Source organism: Conger conger, chromosome 19, assembly GCF_963514075.1.
Source record: "Conger conger chromosome 19, fConCon1.1, whole genome shotgun sequence".
NCBI lineage: Eukaryota > Metazoa > Chordata > Actinopteri > Anguilliformes > Congridae > Conger > Conger conger.
The window spans coordinates 15,243,774-15,267,188 of record NC_083778.1 but is presented as its reverse complement, the minus strand read 5'-3'; the positions used below and the strand labels follow the sequence as shown (position 1 = coordinate 15,267,188).

Here is a 23,415-nt window from a genome sequence, read left to right as displayed (position 1 = left end):
TGTGGCTACACCAGGGCTTGAACCATTAACCAATTGTCCGGGTCCCAGTCATGTACCTTAGGCACTAGGCTGCAGGCTGCCCATGAATGGTTCAAGCTCTGGTGTAGCCACAAGGCCCTTGAAAATCTTTGGTTATAGTCCTGTGACATATAACAAGAACGTAGACCGGTTATTCCATCACTAAATGGGGGATTAGGAAAGGAGCAATAAGGAGACTAAAATCCAAATAAAGAATAAAATGAAGCTGCAAAGAGTCGAAATGTTTGGCCCTTATGCAACAAAAACATATTTTCCACTTGGAAATCCAATAAATTAGCATTTTTATCATGCCATTTTTTTGACAGTGGCAGGAAGATATACATTTTTTTTTTGGAGTACAGAACAACAACAAAAAAAAGTGTCACTGTCCGAGAACCCCCCCAATGTTAAAAAAAATGCCGTATACTCCCAGTGAGCACTTTATTAGGTATTTCTTGGACTTATATTTTTAGTCTTCTGCTGCTGTGGCCTGTTGTCCACTTAAAGGTTTGACGCATTGTGTGTTCAGAGAAGTGGAGTTTAAATCTCAATATACGGTGAATGTGTACAAATATAATATGTGTTATTGTCTAAGAGGCCCTAGGTGTACGCGGCATGAGTCGTGATGAGATTCGTGGACGTATTCTCCAAGAAGCGGCCGGCCGTCAGCGAAGCACAGCGAGCCGCTATCGTTTCATCGAGAGTGACGCGAGGGGTTATTGGCGGTTTGGGAGGGAGAGCGAAGGAGCTCTCGGGGATATTCAGAGATCCGGGATAAGCGAGCGATCGAAAGGTAAACAGCCCCGGAAGGATTGACTCTGAGAGGACAGGCTGACGTCCGGGTAGAACTCGGCGAGGAGAGGCGACAGCTTTAAAATCGTTATTGAAAAAAAAAGTCGCGGGAAATATCAATATCGCCACTGACGTTGGAGCGCTGGGGCGGAGAACGCTGAGTTTTGGAAATGGTTTGAAGATTAAAAAGTTTGAGGGGAACAAATCTTATTTTCATGCTAACATAAAAAGTAAAAAGCAAAAAGCATGGACTGATGATCAAGGAAAGACTAAAATGATACTTTTACATTTACAAAGGGAAAACTTTCACTGGAAATAACAGTGATGCCTTTTGAATTCACATCTGAGATGTTTCAACTTGAACACTCTCCAGAACACTGTTCATTCCCCCCAGCGTCTGTTCACCAGTCTTATTGCAAGTAAAATGGACTTTTTTCAGTCTGACATGGGAATGCTGAATTCAAAATAACATCCATGCTCTGTTATGGCTATCTCAGTCTCCAGACATGAATCCCAACAAATGTTTCTTGGGGAAGTATATTTTTTTTATTTCAAAAGTGTAAGACTTTTGGTTGATCCCATTGAATCATTAATAAAACACATTACTTCACACATGTTGAAAAATAAAGCACCTGCCGTTTACAGTGTTTTTTTTGCGCATATTTATCAAGGGTGCCAATAATTCTCGAGCCCACTGTAATTGCCTGTGTTTGTTTTTATTAAATCTTTCTTCCTGCATTTAAAAAATGTATTTCTGTGGTTTAACTCTGTAGCAAATGTAGCTTTGTCTATGCCATCTCGCTACTTGCTTAAAAAAAAGAAAAGAAAAGAGTCACTTCTCGCTAATTGTTTTTCAAAGTAGATAAGCTATTCCCACCCACTGCCAGGCTAATTTTCCTGTGCACCTTTGAATGAATGTGTCTCTTAGGGAGAGGCTTGGAAAGTTAACACAAAGCCTCCCCCTTCCTGTGCTTTCCTCTCAGGGAATGACAGAGACGGGACAGACTTTTTTCTGGCACTGTGGCAGACATTTTTGCCTTTGATGTTCCTGGCAGGGAGGAATGAAAGGGATTGGTCTGAATCGGAAATGTAAACAAGCCAATTAGTTTCCTGAGTGGGTGTGGGGGGGAAGGAGGGGGGGAGGGGGGGTGACTGCATTATGTGCATTGCAACCTCAAGGTAGGATTAGACTGGTGTGAAATCCCGCACCTTTCACAGTGAATAACACAACCACAGATTCTACATTTTTTGGAAAACCGAACTGAGAAGAAAAGATGGACACACACACACACACACACAGGTGCACACACACATATATATGCGCACACACAAACACAACCTCTCATACGCAAGCATATGCATGTACACACACACACACACACACGCATGCATGCGCACACTCACACCCACACATACACTCATACACATATGTATGCGCACAGACACAGAACCTCTCATACGCAAGAATATGCATGTATACACACACACACACACACACACACACTTGCATGTGCACAGGTACACACACACCTGTACACACACAGGCAGTAATAAGTAATAAAGTGCTTGCCTGGGTGCCCCTGTGTGTGGGTTGGCTGTACAGTAGTGTTTGCTTTTCTGTACAAAGCCACTTCCTGGTGTGTTGGGTCAAGGCGTATTGATTACACACGGGCTTTCTCTGCCTTCACGGTGACATTGCATTTCCTGGGATTGACAGTCTCCTTTTTTCTGGCCTGTTTGGATAAGAGGATCTGCTCCGTCATGGTTTTACAGAAGACTGTAAATCCTCCTTTGGTGTTACTAGTCCTGACCTTCATCATGCTTTATTACCGTTGCAGTTACTGCTGCCAGAATGGTATATTACTGCTGTGATAACCCGGTGGTTTATAGTTTTTACTCTCACTCTGGCGATAATACTAACAATGCTTTCGGGCTATGATTTTAACTATTGCTTTAACATAATGCTATATTAACATTGTTTTAACATTCGTGTTTTATTATTATTTGTTGCTATATTGCATTGCAATATATATATATATATATATATATATATATATATATTGCGTTGCTATATTATTCATTATGGCGCATTGCATGGATAACATTCATAATGTTATATTACTCTTGTAACATTCATAATGCTTTATTACTGATACAGTTACTATTGCTACAACATTTTCAATCCATCTTACCTTACATTTCTGTTATTCTGGGGCTGTAGCGTGTACCGCGTGCCCGCAAACACTCATCTCTGGCGTGCTCATATTTTGCATTACCTGCTCAACAACAGAAGCTGCCGACGCACAAAGCAGAACTTCCGACAGACACCGTGTCACTAAAACTCTGGTTTCGCGTTTTGAACTCCCGACAGCCGAGAGGCATCCGTTCCCCTCCGCAGTGCTACCCAAGAGAAACGACTGGATCACATTCGCATGATTGGACGTCACAAAAAAAACCCCCTCAAAATGCATGAATATCTTCAGACAAATGCGTTCAGCTCTGGCATCTATGATACCTGCGCAAGCACAAAGCCAGCCAAGCGTGCCGTTTCAGATACAGGGAACAGAACAGGCAAGCCACACAATTGATGTACTACTGCTGCTGCTAGTATTAATACAACTGCTCAGCAATCATGATAAAATCAATCATTCAGTGCAAGATGCTGTACAGTCATGAATAGTGAGACAAAAATCTACATCTTAAAACAACGTGTAGCAATTTAACAAAGAATAGAAAATTGATGTTTGCATTTCATACATGTATCAGGCCACCCTTGATGAATATGCACAAAAAGTACTGTAAACTAAAAAAAATAATAGTTATTCACATTTATTTTCCAACATCTGTAGTGTGTCTTCTTAACGATTCAATGATCCGAAAACAGGGTGCCAGTAATTCCGGAGCTGACTTATTTAAATTCAGCAAAAGTAGGTAGGGGTTTTTTTTTGTTTTTTTTTCACGCATATTAACAAATGCAGGCTCTGGGGGATTTCACAGCAAATGTGTAGGAGATCAATGCCAGTGTACGGGATCCCCCGGGACCCCCCCGTCCCGTCTGTGGTGATTACGTACGGGTCACGACAGCCACCCACCTGGAGGAAGGCTGGGACCCTGGTCTGCAACCGGAGGTCTGTTCTACCACCCCGCCTCTGCCGTTTGGGGGGGCAGGGAACCAATGGCGCGCCGGTGTCGATGCCACCCGGCGTGTTCCTCGGCTCGTAACCAGCTCCAGTCTCCCCCCCCCCCCCCCCCCCCCCCGCTCCTGCGGAAGTCTCTGGAATAAAACGCGACAGGATTTCCATTTAAATTACAATGAGAGGCGTCGCGTTAGATTGTGTTCCCGCCGTACCTGTGACCCGAGACCCGAGGAGTCCAGGACGTCGTTCAGGGTAACGACGCCGTTTACTATTTATCGTTTATTATCAGAAAAACGATTTCTGTTCATGGGAAAACACATTTTCCTGTCCTAATGTAGGCAATAATAGCCAGCCAATCGTCAAGTTCTATTAAGTATCATAACCCAGGATTCGTAATGGCAGCGGAAATCAAACATGGAGAATCCGACAGTAAATACTCATACAGTAATTTACTGCTGCATTCATTGTCATTGTCCTATATTTCTTAAATGTTTTTCCACTGTTAAACCTGGGGGCTAAGTGGGGATATAAGAGCAACAAAAGCTGATAAAATATCTCTGAAAATATTCAATTTCTCCGAGAATGCAACCGAAAGGAATGTCTTCAAAGAATGTTTTTTGTGTGACATACAATTTTTGTAAATCAGTTGTTTCGCAAGTTCTCCCACACGCTTCTCGACGATGGCACCCATTTGACTTTTTGCATGGGGGTGGCTGTTGGTTCGACGGCTTAAAGAGGCTGCCAAACAGCCGCAGTGTAAATTGCATATTGCCTCCAGACGGCGGTTCTCCACAGAGAAGAAAAACCCCATCGCTCCCTCTCAGTCACGTCAGGACGCTGGCACAGGCGCATTTACACGCGCGCTCAATTCCCCATAATTCCCCCTCTCCCGGCCACGGTCCGATTCCCCGCGAGCCGCTCCCAGACACCGTGAAATACGACGGCGGCGGCTGATATTCCCGTTCACGCGGCCGGCGGCTCATCTGGAGTAAACCCTGAAAATGACATGCGTGAGATTTCTCTGCAAGCATTTCTCTGGGGGGGGATTGTCTCTCTTGCGTTTGGGTATTGCAGCCTTTCTGAAAACCCTTTTCGGGTTTGACTTTGCTACCGGCTAGCGAGGGAATTACGGCCGGAAATTCGGGGAAAATCGGGAAAGGCAGACGCATGTTAACCCATTAATGCCCTTGACAATGTAACAACTTTTCGCAAAAGTTAACCGACTACCAGGAACCTTTCTACACAAAACAGAATGACCGCTGGTGATTGTTAGTCATTTTTCTTCTCGTACTATTTTTAGTCAAATATAATTTCTGGGGTGGAAGTGTATTCGGAATAAGGTGTCAACATCACTCAGTAGTCCATATAAAAGAGGAATCAATATCCCGTTATCCTATGAACTATTTTTCAACATGATTGAACTTGAAGTCAAATGTGGTCGAGCATTGTAAAGATTATCGGGATGCTGCCTTATTCCAGTCAGGGTCATCAGAGTAAGATGTGAATGTAATTCAGGTCATAGAATCCTTCAGCATGCAGGGTCACATCAGAATATAAGTAGGCATGTAAATATGGTTAAAGGGGCCCTGTGTATTCAACAGGTGGAATTATCAGCTCTTCCTTCTGCCCAGGGTATAGTTAGGCGCTGTGCAATCGTCGCCAATATTCTGTGCCAACATGTGACTGTGACCTATTTTTTTCACTTATTAAGTCTTCTGCTGCTGTAGCCCATCCACTTAGAGGTTTGACGCATTGTGCGTTCAGATGCTCTTCTGCACACCACTGTTGTAATGTGTAGTTATTTGCATTACTGTCACCTTCCTGAGGTGGATCACTGGATGTTTTTTTGTTTTTCGCACCATTCTCTGCAAACTCTAGAGACTGTTGTGTGTGAAAATCCCCGGAGATCAGCAGTTTTTGAGGTACTCAAACCACCCTGTCTGGCACCAACAATCAATCCACGGTCAAAGTCACTTATGGCGTTTCTTCCCCACTCTGACATTTGGTCTGAAAAACAGCTGAACCTCTTGACCACGTCTGCATGCTTTTATGCATTGAGTTGCTGCCACATAATTGGCTGAGTCAATATTTGCATTAACAAGCTGGTGTGCAGGTCTACCTAATAAAGTGATCACTGAGTATATATAATGGCAATAATAAAAAGGGAAGAAGGAATACAAAATAAATCAATTGAAATTATAAAATGATGGAAATATTGAGTTAAAAACACAGGAAAAAAGAGAAAGGGCACATCACAGAAAGCAGATTTATAAAAACCTCTTAACTTCAGTCTAGACTCTGGAACAGCTAAAAGTCCAAGGCTGGTTGACCTGAGAGGCCTCTGACAGTATGGAGTTAGACAGTTCACAAATATATTTGGGTGCCAACCCACGGAAGGCCTTGTATGTAATCAATAGAACTTTCAAAATTGATTCTAAAGGCAACAGGTAACCAGTGCAGATAAGCCACAGTTGGGGTGGTGTGGGGGGAAAAAATGCTTACTCCCTCGTCAATAGCCTTGCAGCAGAATTATTTACCATTTGCAGTTTTGCTACAGTGCAACGGTGAAGGCTTGTAAATAGAGCACTGCAGGAACCGAGGCAAGTAATCAATACGCCAGGTAAGAAGTGCAGAAGAGTATTTGAATTCAAAACTAGTATGCTTGTGAAAATGGCTTCACTCAGGTCTGGAGCCTCGTCCTTTAAAGGGTGATTCTACAGCACAGCCACCATGTAGAAATTTGTGTTCAAATAATGTAGAACTGGGGTTGGTTTCAATGGAAGGTCTTGCGTGGTGTTTGCAGATTCAACCAAAGAGTGGGCACTGACACTACGTTATCAGGGTTGTCCAGCATTATCCGAAAAGGGCAGATGTGGGTGCAGGTTTTTGTTTTATCCCAGCACTAAGACACCTGGTTCTTCTTAGTTTTAATTGAATACCTTGATTAGTTAACCAGAAAGGAAAGTTTGGGGACAAACTTTATGTTGGCTTGAAATAAGCATGTTAGCTCACAATAATTATAACTCACAGAAAACGTACTGACATTATTTTGGGTTGAACTGACATTCATATTGCTAACTTTACTCACCTGGCAGGAGATTTTGTCCGTGAGAAGCTTTGTGAGAGAGACGCTCTGTATCTGTGGCATCTGCAGTGCCCGATTGTCAGTTTCAAACGTGTTCAAATTCTGAACGTTCCATCACTGAATCAGTTATTCGATTTTAAAATCCTAAATTCCTCAAAAAAATATGTGAGCATTTGACACAAAAAGCATAAGCAACACAATCCCACAGGAGGTGAAGCTACTGTCCAAATTTGTCAGGTCAGGATGACAAGCTGTTTGAGGACTAGCAGACAGAAGAGGAAGAAATGGTTAGGAGGACAAAAAGTTGGCATTTTCAAGCAAAGTTTAGTTGAATCACTGAACAGCAGCTCCCACATTGGCCGTTTTGAGACGAGACTGGACACCCTTGTGTGATCTCAGACTCGGGTTCTTGCCATCGTGTGATTTTAAGGTGGGAGGAAGTGTCAGGTGAGTCTTCGCTCAGGGTGTGGGTTTCTCTGGGTGGTCAGAATCGCCGGAGGGAGCGAGACGCCTCGTCAGCCATGACACACCGCCTGCACCGGAACGTTCTACGGCTCCGCACAGCGGTAACCGGCACGGACCAGTGACGAACGGTCACTGTGACTCACGTACGCACACACACACACACACACACGCACGCAGCATCCCCCATGTCCCAGAACACCCCCCCCCCCCCCCCCCACACGCACACACACACGCAGCATCTCCCGTGTCCCAGAACACCCCCCCCCCCCCCCACACGCACACACACGCACACACACACGCAGCATCCCCCGTGTTCCAGAACACCCCCCCCCACACACACACACACACGCACATACACACACACACACGCAGCATCCCCCATGTCCCAGAACACCCCCCCCACACACACACACACGCACATACACACACACACACACAGACACTCTCGCACACAGTTCCAAAAACTGCAGCTCGGAGGCAGGGACATGCAAACGCACACCGACCCCCCCAGACCCCGTCTCTGACACCGAGCGAAGCGGTCACGCTACGGTCCTATCCCCCCTTTCCGTCAGTCACCAAAAACTTTGCACCACAACCAACCCACCCCCACCCCCACCCCCGGTCCCCTGCACCGCCCCCAGGGTCCTGATGCAAACAGCCCGGGGAATAACCGCTCGCAAGACGGCCGCCGAGCTCCCGGCACGGAAACCGGCAGTCACACACACAAGCTACACCTCCTGAGTGGTCTCGCAGGAGGAGAGAGAGAGCGGAGGAGAGGAGAGAGGGAGAGGAGAGGAGAAGAGAGAGAGAGAGAGGGAGAGAGAGAGAGAGGGAACGGTACCTGAGCGTACATACCTGTGCCTCCTCAGTCCTCTGGCAGGCAGCTGTGTCTGCCTCTTCCCTGAGCCTCGCGCTGAGTCCCGGTGTGTGACATCATCCGTGCGGGAGGGGGGGGGGGGGGAGGGGGGAGGAGGGGGTACGGGGGGGAGGAGGTTGGGGGTTCCCCTCCTGTCGGCACCTATTGCGCTCTCCCACTCTCTCCGCTCTACCAATTTATCTTCTCGGTCTGTCCCCCCCTTCTCCCTATATTCAGTTTCCCCCATTTCTCTCTCTCTCTCCCTCTCTCTCTGTCTCTCTCCATCTCTCTCTCTCCCCCGTGCTTTTCTGGCATGGAAATGCACTGTACCATATTGTCCAAACCAAATAACTGAAAATAAAACTTGGCAATTCAGTAACACCTTCTCTCTCTTCTCATTCTCCCACTCTTTTTGGTCTCAGCTTTTCTGTCTCCTGAACTGTCTCTCTCCCTCCCTCCCTCCCTCCCTCCTCTCTTCAATTCAAAAACGCCGTCACACGTCAAATGCCGTGCCAAACCCGGCAACAGCACGTTCCTGATGTCAGGGCTCTGCTGCCTTCCGTCCCCGTTCCCCCCCTGGAAATAGTCTCTCTCTCTCTGGCGACTATCGCCCGCCGTGCGACTCGTTCGTTTACACCGCTCGGCGAGTCTTTCGCGCGCAAAAAGAAAATAAAACATTTAAGAGATAAAAGCGGACGCAGTGATGGGGACGGGCCAGGCGTGATAAACGACATTCCAGCTCTCCAAATATCCACTCGTCAGTCCCTGAATACATTGGCACGCGACCTCATTAATATTAAACCAGGGCACACGACCTCATTGATATTACACCTGGACACGCGACCTCATTAATATTAAACCTCGACATGCGACCTCATTAATATTAAATGAAGAAGGGACGCTGACCCTTTCTGTGAGGTCATTGCTCACACATGGACGGTCCCAGCACAGACTCACACACACACACACACACACACATTTATCCTGGTCAAAATTATCCCGATTTACAGTTTTATCTTGTTCGAGTTAAAATATGCTGACAATCTTTAAAAGGGTACCAAGACATGCTGCAATCACTTCCCCACATGTCAGAAAAATCCAGAAGTCCCAGTATGGCATAACCTGCCAGTCCTTTCCAGAACTTCCATTTCTTAACCAATATCGAAAAAACGTATTAGGTTGTTAGGAAACATCTTGGCGTCTTAGCAGCTGCCATCATTTACAGAAATATCCCATTGGGTCAAGAAAGTCTTTTAGCAATTTAATATGAGTTTCCCTCATTTTGTCCTTGACAATGCACTGCCTCAACCTAGTTTGAAAGAACCTTTTTGTCAATTTGTCCTTGATCACTTTTACCTGATTAAATAAATAAATCACGGACAAAGTATGATTTATTTCCAAATGTGTTGCAGCCCTTTCCATTGTCCCTTTTCCTTGTTTCTTTGACTCCTTCAGTCACTACAGAAATACATTTCCAGAAATATTTGTGCGTGTGGTGGGACCAAGGTAGCCCCCTGTCCTCGGGGGGGGGGGGGGGGGGGGGAGCGCGGTCCGGGTTCTGTCTCCGTCGAACGGGCCGTTTGTCTTTCGGTGGCAATTTCCCGGGAAGGAACGGGAGTGTGAAATCGGACGTAGCACCGGACGATGACTCACTCTCGAGCAGCTCCAAGGACCAGAGACAAAATGGCTCCCCTGCCGCAGAATGCACCGTCGGAGGCTGGCGCACTGCGGCAGACAGGGCCGGCTCGGGCCTAAAGAGGAGGGCACGTGGGTCCGCATCAACGACCTGGACTACAGCGGCAGTTACAATGTCAACTGCCCCTCTAACAGCTCCGTTCTTCTCGGTTATAACCCAAAAGACTCGTCGGCAAAAAAAAAAAAAAGGACCGACTTTGAGGGACTGTTATAGTTTAGTCTGAGTGTACGGAGCACAGTATCTAAAGGCCATTTTCCCTTATTCAGTGTGAATTGCAGGCACTTGGAGCACTGTGAACAAGTCTCATAAAGTTCAACTCACCAATTAATAAGGCTGTGAAGATACAATACAGCAAATGGGCTTATAGTCAAACATAACCCAGTGCTGCTCCCTTCTCATGTAAAGAGAAGGCCAACCCCAGTTCTTTTTCATACAAAATGCAGTGATGGCTTCTGCAGTCCCCTTTGTTTTTGCTGTACACTGAATACATCTGGGGTTGAGATAAAAAGACGAACAAGAGTTCAGAATTTCAGCTTTTATTTCCTGCCATTTACACCTAGATGTGTTCCATTCGATCCTCAATGTAGCCACAATAAAATCAGCACAGCTGTTGGGCCCTTGAGCAAGGCCCTTAACCCCACATTTCTCCAGGGCGGAGGGGGGGGGGGGGGGGTTGTCTCCTGCTTAGCACGTTGCTTTGGATAAAAGCCTCAGCCAAGTAATGTAGTTGTATGATTTCATCTCTTAAAGGATGCTGAGCAGCCGAGAAGAGGGCCCTCAACCTGGGCCCTTAAAACCTGGGGGCCACAGGCCGTGGAGACATCAGGTATGTTTCCCCAATTTGTTTGTCACCACGGTAACCACCATAACACAAGCATCCCCGAGACTGGCAGTCGCTTTTATTAAAAGTGCCGTCGTCTCTCCCCCTCCTCCATAACCCCGTCAGAGACTCAGCTGAGTAAAGGCAAGGGCAGTCCTTCAGGATAATGGGAGGGAGGAGGGCAAATAAACTATTCATGTTCCGTTTGCTTTGTGCACTCATTACCAGCAGGAGGATGAAATGAATCACGGAGGCACGGTAAAATGTATGGGTTCTGTTCCTCCAAAACACAACAAACAAAAGGAAGCACTGGCTAACTTCCCTTACATAAATATTGCAGATTTATTGATATTTGGGCCCAAAACCCTCTCCCCGCCACCTAATCTTTTCCAACCTGGCCCTCAGTCACAGTGCATGACAGCGTTTTCACTAATTCAAGGCCGTCGATTTGCGCGGTTGTCAACATTTTGCTGCGTCGTTTCAAAAATTCCTATGAATTTAGATATTTCTGTTCAAGATTGTTCGTTTTCCTGGATGGCAAAAAAAAACCCAAAAACAAAAGAAAAACATATTGGAGGCGTGTAATGCACCCATTCGTCAAGCTGACACCGTCCCCCACATTGATTGGATTTGGCTGTCCCACAGATATTCGTCCCGGGGACCGAGGGAGAGAGTGCAGCTCCTTGGTTTTGTGCGGGGTGTCAGTGATACGGACGGCGGCTCCTAAACCCCGCCACCACCGGGGGGCGGATGCCTCGCTGTCACACGCTCCACCCGGGCCAACGAACCAACCAACGAACGACGGAAAGGGAGACAGGAAGCTGGGTTTGAGGGCTTCTCTGCCTGTGAAGTTTAAGGAAATGACAGCGCTCTTCAGGTTTTTTTTTCCAGCTTTATTTCATCAGGGGAGATCCAATGTTTTTTTTTGGTTGTTTTTTTTGTTGCAAAGATGCCCTGCTAGAAATGCCAGGGAGAATAGTTGCAAGTAGGGGAGGGAGGGAGGGAGAGAGAGATATAGAGAGAGAGATGGAGATGGAGGGAGAGATCGAGAGAGCGAGAGAGAGAGAGAGCCTCTGGAGCAGTTTTGGGGTTAAGGGCCTTGCTCAAGGGCCCAATGGCAGGGTTCGTTTTTCATTTAGGGACCCAACTTCCTCTCTCCTTAATAAGTCTAAAAAAATAAGTCATAAATACCTTATGAAGTGTTCGCTGAGCGTATATTTCATAGTAGATACAAAAATATTTATGCAGTTTTGTGTGAATTCCTCATTTTAACATGATCTGAAAACATATATAGATATAGCACAGTAATAACTGTTAAATGAATGTTTAAATGCTTTCTACATAATTCCATAAACACTTTTCCAACATTAATAATATGTCTGTGTGTTATTAGAAAGGAAATGGGTGCTTCCTTTCTAATAGAGGAAGTATAACTGACTCACGAATGCTTTATTAAGCTTTAATAACTGCTGATTTTTCTGGCCACGTGAGCAAAGCAGATGGCCAGATCTGGCACTTGCTCCGTTATTCTTTCGACAGAAGATTCTCACGATGGTACACAGTCCAAACATCAGTGTTTTTTTAGTTTTAGTTTTTTTATTATTTCCCACTGATCCCTTTTGATCCCTCTAACTCAGGTTGACTGAGTACGTTTCACTGTGTTTCATTTATCACGTTGTGCCATTTAGATGTGCACAGCGGTGCATGAAGGGGAATTAAAAATCCCCAAAAAACCGACAGCAAACCTGTAGATCCCAAGGCCCCTTGCATGAGATGCGTGGGGAAGCATACAAGAAAAATAAATAAGTAATTACGTTTGAAAAAAGATTCCGTTTAAGCACGCGTAAAACGTGAAAGCAGAAAAAAGGTGTCTCTACTGTGAGGATGGAGATGAAATGGGACCGGGGGGGGCGGACGAGGCGCCCGGGGCGACCCTCTCGAACGCGACGGGCGGAGGAACAGCTGCTGCCGAGGGCCGCCGCCCGCGCGTCCAAAATGCGGTGTCGCCTGGCCCTCCCTCCGCTCCCGTGGAGCCCGATATCGGCTCAGGTCTCCGAGGGCTCGGAGCAGATTAAATAATACAGTCTAGAGTGTGCGCTGTTTAATTAATCTCCACTCATTTCCATAATTCATGGATACCAGGGTGGCTGCGTCTCCTCTTTTGTCGCCCCCCACACACACTGTCTGAGGAAGACAACACACACTCACACACACACACACACTCCCTCTCTCACTCACTCACACACACACACACACTCCCTCTCTCACTCACACACACACACACTCACACACACTCCCTCTCACTCACACACACACACACACACACACACTCCCTCTCTCACTCACACACACACACTCCCTCTCTCACTCACACACACACACACTCCCTCTCTCACTCACACACACACACACTCACACACACTCCCTCTCTCACTCACACCCACACACACACTCACACACACTCCCTCTCTCACACACACACACACACACACACTCCCTCTCTCTCACACACACACACACACACACACTCCCTCTCTCTCACACACACACACACACACTCACACACACTCCCTCTCTCACACACACACACTCTCCCTCTCTCACTCACACACACACACTCCCTCTCTCTCACACACACACACTCACACACACACACACTCTCCCTCTCTCACTCACACACACACACTCCCTCTCTCTCACACACACACACACTCCCTCTCTCACTCACACACACACACACTCCCTCTCACTCACACACACACACACACACACACTCCCTCTCTCACTCACACACACACACACACACACACACACACACACTCCCTCTCTCACTCACACACACACACACACTCACACAGACTCACACACTCTCCCTCTCTCACACACACACACTCACACACACTCACTCACACTCACACACTCACTCACACACACACACACACACACACACACTCACTCACACTACCTCTCACGTGCACACACACTACCTCACGCACATTACTTCTCACACTCTACCTCTCACACACACACACACACTCTACCTCTCACATGCACACACACACACACTCACACACATACACACACAAACACTCTACCTCTCACACATGCGCACACAGTCATACACACACGCACACACACAATCTACCTCAAGAGGATAATTCTTCAGAAAGAAGATTTATCCTCTTGAGAAAGAAATCTCTCTTTCAAGGTGCATAAACAAACAGAAAATAGAATAAGCCTTCGATTCAATCAACATTGATCTTCAACTTCGACTTAAAATATACTGAAGTTTATTTCATCTTCACACCATAATTTTAAATGTAAATGCTGTTGATACTCACTGAGCTGTATAACATTTATGTTTCTGAGACGAGACATGAAGCGAATTCAATTTTGTGTCAATGTTAAGTCAATTGAATACAAGGCTAAAATGTTAACTTCAGATGTCACATTAGCTGAGTACATTTTATTTGTATTAAGCTTTATTTATACAGGGTTGGTTGACTGAGCACACAAGCCCTTTTAGAGCAATGCCCTGTTAATGCCCTCCTTTGCTGCTGCCTGTGCATCTATGTGACTTTGACTTGCTTTTTCTCAAGTGTGAGTTGAGAGTGGGAATAATGTTGATATGCTCATTTTCATACTGTATGGATAGTAGGCTAAAGTAGCCCATCCACATGCAGACAAGATCAGAACCTCAGTAATTAAAACAATTACTTTCTGTTGTGGGGGTGGGGTGGAGGTTAATATCTTGCTGCTTCTGAATGGCTGATAACTTCTAAGGTTATCCATTCTTTTGAAGAAGATTCTTTTTTCCAATTCAGAAATTGCTCTCGCTACACGGAGCGTGAGTCAGTCACGTGACCGAGTTCTAATACGTTCCAACCGATTCTTCTAACAGTGTGAGAAACGCGCGTCACTCACCGCACGCATCACATCAGGGCAAACTCAAAGTACACATCCACGCTCCAGATAAGGGGGTGAGATCCGGGGTCGGGGGTGTTTGGAGGTCGTGGCGAGCGTCTCGTTTATATGGTAATGGGCCGCCGTTACAGGCGGGCGGTTGGCGGCTTTGAGTGTCCGGGGAGGGAGAGGATGACAGGAGTCTGCCCCGATACCAACGCTCAGCTTGCTCCGGATGGCCACGAGGTGCCTCCATCCCACTAATTACACTTCAGGTGATGAGATCAATGCGTCGCAAGTGCACGGCTATTTAGTCTCATTATCACTCCGTTATAGTGATCGTGCCCCTGAGCTGCCACTTATAAAGACCTGCCGCAATCAGAATGGCTGTTTTTAAATAGATATTAAACAAAGAGCCAATGCAAACAAATGTTCTGAGCACAGACAGCAGTACTAATCTGAACACTGCTCTCAAGACAGACAGCAATACTGACCTGAGCACTGCTCTGAATACAGACAGCAGTACTGACCTGAACACTGCTCTGAATACAGACACCAGTACTGACATGAGCACTGCTCTCAATACAGACAGCAGTACTCACCTGAACTCTGCTCTCAATACAGACAGCAGTACTGTCTGTCCTTCACATTACTACTGCTACAGACAAATAGCCAAAATCATCTTGTTCACAAGTTTGGTCAGAGTCATGACATTTAACTAATGTTTCTTTACCAGTCACGTGAACGCAACGATTCAAACTGCCAATTGAAACATAAACTATTAGACACGGGTAAGAGGGAGTGTGTGTGTGTGTGTGTGTAAAATTAAATGTACCACAGATAATATCACAGGCTGACCAGATGGTGGACTCCTACGTTCCTACCGATCTCTTTTTTTAAGCAACAGGACACTAATTAGGAACAGGAGTTCCAGGTGCTTGTGATGAACTTCCTTTGAAACTGCTTTGTGCTCGGTCGTAAATTTACAGAAACCTGCGGTGTTTAAGCGTCAGGGTAAGGGAGACAGAAGTTTCAGTGTCCAAATAAACTCATTAGATGGTGGACCCTGTGATCTGTGTCTATGCTCGACTGACTGTCTTTGAGGAGTCTTAAGTTTTCAGAGGTTCTGAACTGCAGGCAGTGGCTAACCCTGTAAAACCAACTTTTAGGTCTGCCCTCCAGCAGTGGACAGAGTCCACAGGACAGACACTGTTTGACATTTCCTGCTTCAGCAGTTTTTTGTTGTTGTTTTGTTTTGTTTAGTTTTTTTAAGGAAACTGGGCTGTTTGTTGGTAGGAAATAGTATGAAAGATGGAGGGAAAGTGTAAGTAAAAAAAAAAAACTAACATTGTAATATTGTTCCTTAAAAGTTTTTCCAGGCTACATTTTAAAATGATACTTTGCTACTTATCTGAACTTCACACATCACCCGGCATGTACTTTGGAAGCATCTACTGCTGAGTCCCAGTTATCTTTCCACATCTCACCACGGATAGGTTCTATCTCGCAAATTCTCAGGAGGAGTAATTCAATTAATGACAGATTCCATTTAAAATTACATAAGCATTATCTTTGAGAAAAAAAAAGAAAAGAAAAGAAAGAGAATGATCGTATCATCGTTATCAACAATTATGTCTGTCGCCGCTGCAGCGAAAAGTTTTTGGGGCAAGTTTACACTCAAGCAAACTGAACCAAGGTGTCGCCTTAAAAAAAGATTCCGCATGTCGCAATTGTTTCACATCACGGTGAGGAATTGCATAGCAGCGGGAGCGGAATGGATAGGCGTCGTCAACCGGCTTGCGGATGAAAGCGATCGACCGGGTTTGTTTGTGCACTTCTCAGTCATCGGGGATGGAGGCTGTTTCGTTGTCTCCAGTTGGGAAGTACGTCTGGCATTTGGTGTTGTCGAAATATTCAGAACCTTGCTTTGCAAATGGAGTGAGGCTAGCATCGACGCGTCTCAAAGACAGGGGGTGGGGGGGGTGGGGGCTCGATTATTCCGTCGCCCGCTATTATTCCGTTCCGCCGCCACTGAGCCGGTACCTCGAAAACATCGCGTTTCAAATACTCGCCGAACAAATTCCCTCCAACAATCTGTTCAATAACAGGAAACCCCGAGGGGGCGTCAGGAGTTCCCTCCTGCCCTGCTCTGCTGTGTCACACATGCAAATGGAGATAAATTACCCAAAACTACATTCGCAGATACAGGTTTCCTTTCGCAATTTCATCGCGCGCTTTGCAATAAGACGAGCTGCAATTGTTTTTTTTTTTTGCCGAGACGCGGCGCGGCTACGAAGCCAGCGCCGGTGGGCATGACAGTTGCTTTATCATATTGCATGCTGGGAGATTATAGCGTTTCGGCCTGTCGTACGCAAGCGACTGAAGCGACTGCAGCTTATTTCAGTGCCCGCGGCACAAAACCGCTTGATACGTATATCTATTGGGCAGGGACAGGTGCCAGGCTATTGGAGGAGGCACACAGCCAGGGGAGGGGAGGAAGGGGGGCGGTTATTTAAATCGAATTTGAGGAATCCCTGTCAGCAAGCCAGAAAAGTTCTGGCCCAAACTGCCAAGGGAGGAGAGGGGGGGCTTGCAAATGAAGTCCAGTTTCACCCCCGTGGAGAAACTATTATACATATTCAGAATAATGCTCTCCGAAAGTCTGCAGTCGAGGAGCTGAAAACAATGCCAGCAGTCGGAGGGTGGCCCAGTTGCCATGGTGACTGAAAGGTCCCCCGTTGTACAGAACTGGGCGTGATCAATAAAACGCACTTACACATCTGCTCTCGGCTATCCAATATATTTCCCCGCCTCACGCCTCCCTGCGTCGGCTTTTATTAATACTTTGCGAACGTAATTTCGCTTTTTACGAACCGCAAACAAGTCGGAGCGATGAAATAATTCGTTTAAAAAAATAAAGCGACGAACTGTCGGTTAGCGAGCGCCCGCCCCCTTCTCTTCCCCCGTCCGTCCGCCCGCGCCATCGTCCTACGGAGACTCTCTCAATTATTAAAACGTATTTAACCGGATGGAAACCTGAGTGAAACAGAAACACGGCAATTACAGCCTTTATTAAACTCCCGCCGCAGTGTCGTCTGTTGACAGAGGTGACCGAGTAGAGGCAGAGACTGGATTCTGAGGTGAACTTGGAAGGAGAATTCGAGAAATTTGAAATTAATTTACACCGGCGGCCATGACAGGGACGACCACGATGCGTTCGTAATCGCAGTCCAGCGCAATCACAAAACTTCACAGGTTCAGTGACCGTGATAACACACGCTGGTAAATATCAGGCTATGATCGCCTTGTTCAAATTCAATAACCAAAATAGTTATCGATGATTGAAATGCACTTCATGAGGTACACCTGTACACCAGCTCGTTAATGCAAATATCTTGTCAGCCAATCCCGTGGCAGCAACTGAATCCATAAAAGCATGCAGACGTGGTGAAGACATTCCGTTTTGGAAAACACGGGGAAGAAATGTGATCTAAGTGACTTTGACTGTGGAATGATTGTCTGTGCTTGGCGGGGTCTGTGTGGAAACTGCTGATTTTCTGGGACAACAGTCTCTATAGAGAGAAACAAGAAAGTGGTCACTGCAACTGTAAATTACAGTCCATGTTGAGGAAGGGAAGCGGTGTCTTGGTTCTGTTTGACATCCATCGGTTTGCCGGTCAAATTTTGTGTAGATGAAAAAAGGTTTTGGATATAGGGACCCTTTGGGTGAATCTACACTGGCACTATTTTTTCATTGCTTTCTTATTATAACAAAAATATTTATTTGCAACTAACTGGCATGAATGGAAGTTCTGAGCTGGTTTGTTCCACAACTGGGGAAATGATCTGGAACATCAATGTACTTACTTGTGAAAAATGAGGGAAAAAAATTGGTAAAACTAAAATGTAAATAAATCCATATAATCTGAAACAAACACTTTAGTTGATTAACTGCATGGCTGACCAAACAATAAATGAATAAACTGAAGACTGTGGAGAATATTTCAACTTGAGTCAAGAAATATATTTTTGGTGTTGATCACTTGTGGGTGAAGGAGAGGCCATTCCTGATTTTCCCTCAGCTATGTGATGCCTTTGAGCTCCTGTCGCTGTCCTGTAAAACATACTTTTCTGCGGATTCATGGCAAGGTAGCTCAGCTCCCTGTGTGGGTTGCTCTGCGGCAGCTGTTAATAATTCATAACGCCGCGAAACACGAACCTTTCCACGCCTCTTTTTAATTCCCGGACACGGGCCAGGGGGCTACAATACAGACATTGAACGAAAAAGACAAACAACACTCGGAGCACGGGTATAATTGCAATATTCAAACTTAGTTTTGACTTTCTTCTGTCTTGGTCTGTGTGCTTGCCAACGGTTGTTATGATGCTTGGACTCCGGGCAATTGCTGCTTGCAGCTATATTTTCATGTATTATTTCATTTACTATTGTCATGACAATTATTAGTATTCACTCCTCTTCCCTCAATTTTGTCGGGATTTTTTTTGCACTTATTTTGCATTTGATTTTGTTCATAGCTCTGGCACCCCCAACTGTGATAAAACACATATTTGAATTTAAGTTTGGAGAGTTTTTTTTAGAGCAGTTTAAAGAAGTGAGACCCCAAAGCAAAGGCGGATGAAGGATCCAGACAAAGGGGAGAAAGCAATTCGCGGGAACCTCGCGGGTTTCCAGAGAGGAGGGGAGACGTTCGCGCTCGCGGCCTCGGAAGCACGTTGCCATGGCGACGGTCTCCGGGCTTTTGAAGCGGTCACCTCTTGACTGCGCATAGCGTCAAATCTCGTCTCGTTATTTTTCATACATAAAGAACCCATTAAACTCCAATTTAGAAATGCTCCCTTTGCAGGAACAATGCTCTCTGTTAGCAGCCGGGGACTCCTTCATATCTCTGTGATGGAGCATTGTTTTTTTTTTGTTTTTTTTATGCCATTTGTATTGGAAAATGGGCACCCAAATAATTTGGTTAATTTCATTTCGACTGCAAGTGTCGTGAGGTATTGAGTAACAGCCTCTGAGATTAATGCCTTTCCAAATTGTATATGAAAGGATATAAAAGAATAGGATCGCTAAGACCTACTCAGTTTCTGGACCTTTTCTAATTATCATTTGCCAGACATAAATATTTCAAAGGTCCTTTCGAGATTGCATTTGGTCTTCATTTCTTTTGATATAAATGGCAGTGCAGACATTTTATAGGAGTGCTATTGTGTATTTATGTACAGAATAAAGCAAAAACACTGTCAGTTCGTGAATATAGAGCAATCGCCGTGCCGCACTCCACTTTAGATTTTGGATTATTCATTTTAAAATGTCAAAACTGTCATGAAAATGGTTGGATGGAAACCCCACTAATGTGTTTTTTAATGAGTTTTATGACGTGAGTTTTATTTGTGTGTATGTACTCGAGCGCAGTTAGCTCCCCAGTAAAGTGGAGGCTGACCCGAATGATAGCCCAAATATCTCTATAACAGGCACTGGGGATTCCCTTTATTTGAACGGACCAACACATTTTGCAGTGTGTCAGCTTTTCAACTTCCAAGTGCATTGGCGGTGTATTTCTATTGATATCATTGCAACTAAAAACAAACAAATGCTTTAACATGCCGCCAAGCCCGTCTCGCACCTTGTAGTCTGTTTCTTGAAGCTTTATATTCTCCATCTCTTTCCTGTTCTCATCTTGTTGGACCTGAATCTCTTGCTTCAAACTTGCCTTCAGACCAAAAACCGTTGAATTCAGAGTCATTGTTGTAACCGTACAGGTTCAGATTCCTTTGGGAAATTATGAAATTATGTAAATAGAAACGATTTGACTACTTAGGGCGCAGGTGTCAAACTCCAGTCCTGGAGGGCCGCAGTGTCTGCTGGCTTTTGGTATGTTCTGGGGACCCGTGGTTCATTCAAGTCATTGATTGGTTAAAGTATCCACACGCCTTGTTCTCAAGGCCTTAATTGGCAGCTGATTGAAATTAAATCACAAAAACCTGCAGACACTGCGGCCCACTGGGAATTCAGTTTGACACCCCTGACTTAGGGCATTTCAGTCATGATGTTACAATCACTTTTCAAATGTTCTTATCCACAGAGGTTTGTCCAGAGGGGTCTCAGGAATACTAAAGTGTGGTATCACCAGGGAGGAATGCACATTTATTATTATTAAGTGAAAACAAACCAACAATTAATAGTGTAAACAATTTGTTTAAAAAATATGTAAAAAAAATATGTAAAAGGTGGGGGGGGGCGACATGGCTCAGGCAGTAAGAGCAGTTGTCTGGCAGTCGGAGGGTTGCCGGTTCGATCCCCCGCCCGGGCTGTGTCGAAGTGTCCCTGAGCAAGACACCTAACCCCCAAATGCTCCTGACGAGCTGGTCGGCGCCTTGCATGGCAGCCAATCGCCGTCGGTGTGTGAGCGTGTGTATGAACGGGTGAATGAGAAGCATCAATTGTACAGCGCTTTGGATGAAGGCGCTATATAAATGCCAACCAAAAGGTCTGTGGAGCCAAGGTGTGCAGTCAGAGGCGTGCACGATGAAGATGGCCAGGGTCTCCACTATTCCGTCTGCAATAGGACCCGTCCGTCACCCCACCACCGGGAGGTCGGAACACATCAGAGTGTTAACCGAACAGAAGAGGGGCAGCCGACTTTGAATGAGCCTGCCGCTGCTCGGAAATGTCGGCGGTTGTGTCAGGGGGCTCTCGTACCCAAATAACCCTGCAAATGTCACCGCACAGTGGTGGCAATCGGTACAGCCTACAAATTGGGCAAAACTGGGCCCTCGTCCTGCTGAACTGTTGCCGCTGACGAGGAAAAGGTTTGAGTGAACTGAAGCACTCGCTGCCTCAATGCAGAAATGCAGAGAGAAACTGACACATGAAGAGAACCTCGATAAAAAAAAACGGCAAACTAAATTCCCTGTTTGCTGACTCGCCCAGTGCAGGCTGGGAAGGAGCAGTCAGAAGAGAGGCTCTGATTGGCTGCCGCTCAGTGGGCTCTTAATTGGTAATTAGCGATTGGTTCTGTTCACAGCTGGCGGAGCTTGCTTCGCTGTAAGAAGCCTGAAAGCGTGTCAGTGAAACTTCAAACTCCCCAAACTGAAAAAGCACCGAGAGGAATTCTTTCCGGAGGAATTTGTGAGATTTTTTGTTTATTTTATTTGTCAACGCTGATAAAATCACCCCGCATGCCCATTTCGCATTCTGTCCCTGGCTCCTCGTGTTCCACCTTGAAGGAGGTTTTCAAGGTCTTCAGTCTAGAATTTGAAAGTACAAGATATATGCAGGTTAAAGGGTTTTTCCAAACCCACACACGGCAAAGGGACTTCTGAGATGTTGAGTTTTTATTAAAGTCTTCAGGGATCATTCAGGGAGAGACGTTTCTCCGCAGTTTCTTAAAGGAAAAAATGGAAACCAAAAGATTAATTTGGGTCCTACATGGCTTATGTGTTTTGAAAACAAAGGGGGCGATAAATGTTGCTCATAGATTGAGTGGGTGGAGGCTGTTATATGTGATTTTTAATCAATTTAATACATTTTCAGCATGTGTGTTCAGCAGTTATAGTTCTAACTTGTCCAAGAACAAAGTCTCTTGTTTTGCAAACACGAGGAGCTGGAAAAAAGTGTGAAAAGAAAAGGGTAGCTTTAACGGGAGATCTGGGTCTTGAATGCTCTCGTCTGGCTGTGCCTGTTGGCGTGAGCGTGGGCGACGGGGTGGGGGCGGTGGCGGGGGCGGAGGGCGACCAGCTCATCCACCATATGGAGCATCACCTGACGGGGGAGGGCACGGTGAGTGGGACCGGGCTTGTGTCCACAGCACCTGTCTCTCCATCAAAAGCCGCCCCCCCACCCCCGTCCCCCCAAACCGAAACTCCTCCAGGACCCTCCAGATGTTCCCCGCTGAAGGCGGCTGCCATGGCGTCTCCGGGGGCGGGGCCCGGCGCCTAAGATCGTCTGCCAACGGGGGCGCGGCGGCAGCTGGGGGGCCCAGAAGCGACGGGCGGCACGCCAGGGATCTTCGCCCCGCTGCGCGAACGCGAGCGTTTCGCCGCGTCCCTCCTCTCCGGTTCCCCCCTCAGCTCGCTGTGAGCCCAGTTTCCTGTCCTGGGACTGTCCGTGAGGGAGGGGAAGGGGGTCCCGCGGACCTGGGTGGGTCGAGTGGAAACATTAGCGAGGAGATCCCCTCTTCTGCCCATGTAAATGAAACATGAACCAAACCTTAAACATCTGGGCTTCTTCTCCCCAATGCATCATCTTCACTTGAGCCCCAACACGTTTTCTGTTCGACAAACACATTACCAGTCAGCTAAAGACAAAATTGCCCCTAGCCAAGGGGAACTAAATTATTTTTCATTTGAAGGTTACATCATCAGGTAGCATTGTTACTGTAACCTGCTACGAACCTTCGCTTTCCTGCACTGCACTGTGCTTACTAGCGACCTCACCGAGCTAACCCTGCTACACTGGGTAACAGTGAAACGCAGTGGGCCCGAGCTAACCCTGCTACACTGGGTAACAGAGAAACGCAGCGGGCTCAAGCTAACCCTGCTACACTGGGTAACAGCGAAAAGCAGGGGGCTCAAGCTAACCCTGCTACACTGGGTAACAGTGAAACGCAGCGGGCCAGAGCTAAC

The 23,415-nt window shown here is 46.2% G+C and overlaps 1 protein-coding gene across 3 annotated transcripts in view; it reads left to right on the top strand.

Annotated features, from left to right (window-relative positions):
* Window positions 1–23,415, top strand: part of ints13 (integrator complex subunit 13) — a 70,421-nt gene that overhangs the window by 6,160 nt on the left and 40,846 nt on the right. For 2 of the 3 annotated variants that reach the window (XM_061229640.1, XM_061229641.1), the window contains exon 2: window positions 10,800–10,875. The exons of the other annotated variant lie outside the window; for it this stretch is intronic. The gene's annotated coding sequence lies outside the window, so the exon portion shown is untranslated. The remainder of the gene's footprint in view (window positions 1–10,799; window positions 10,876–23,415) is intronic. 3 annotated transcript variants of the gene reach the window in all.